Source organism: Echinops telfairi, unplaced genomic scaffold (assembly GCF_000313985.2).
Source record: "Echinops telfairi isolate 266 unplaced genomic scaffold, ASM31398v2 ScPeMD7_2186;HRSCAF=2738, whole genome shotgun sequence".
NCBI lineage: Eukaryota > Metazoa > Chordata > Mammalia > Afrosoricida > Tenrecidae > Echinops > Echinops telfairi.
In genome coordinates this window covers 297,179-298,094 of record NW_022106084.1, presented here as the reverse complement: position 1 = coordinate 298,094, position 916 = coordinate 297,179, and the positions used below count along the sequence as shown (strand labels likewise).

The window sequence follows — 916 nt, the reverse complement described above, 5'->3', positions numbered from 1 at the left end:
AAAAAAAAATTAAAACAAATATATAATTCACATGTCCACTGAAGAGCCTAAGGATCAGATGTAATTATTTCACCAACGACTACTATTAGATATTTTGAGAGACTATCAGGTGGCAAGAGATTTTTGTATGCAAATTCCCTAAATTATTTTTGGATATGAACACTAAATATTTCAGGTAATCTCTTATTCATTTTCTTAATTTATTCATCTGTTTAGTGTTGACTAATATTTACTGAACAATTGCCAAGTTACATGTAAATGCCCAACACTGTGGTAACCAAGAAGAGAACCAGGTGTGTTTTTAATCCACTCATATAGATTGCGTAAAAGGGATACAAACAAAACCAACATAACTCCTTTGAAATAACACCATTGGAATAAACAGCTATGAAAAATGAAAGTCCTTCTCGCCGAACGCCGCCAAGATGGTGTTCAGGCTCTTCGTGGAGGTTGGCCGGGTGGCCTACATCTCCTTTGGACCTCATGCCGGGAAACTGGTCGTGATTGTAGATATGATTGATCAGAACCGGGCTTTGGTTGATGGCCCTTGCACTCAAGTAAGGAGAAAGGCCATGCCTTTCAAATGCACGCAGCTCACTGACTTCATCCTCAAGTTCCCACACAGTGCCCAACAGAAGTATGTCCGACAAGCCTGGCAGAAGGCGGATATCAATACAAAATGGGCAGCCACAAGATGGGCCAAAAAGATTGAAGCCAGAGAAAAAAAGCCTAGATGACAGATTTTGATCGTTTTAAAGTCATGACGGCAAACAAAATGAGGAACCGGCTAATAAAGTATGAGGTTAAGAAGCTTCAAAGGGCGGCTCTCCTGAAGGCTTCTCCCAAAAAAGCAAGTGCTGCGAAGGGAGCGGCTGCTGCTGCTGCAAAGGTTCCAGCTAAGAAGGGGGCTGCTGCC

The 916-nt window shown here is 41.8% G+C and overlaps 1 pseudogene; it reads left to right on the top strand.

Moving 5' to 3' along the window:
- Positions 1-425: 425 nt before the first annotated feature.
- LOC101652645 overlaps positions 426-916 on the top strand; it is a 1,640-nt pseudogene continuing 1,149 nt past the window's right edge.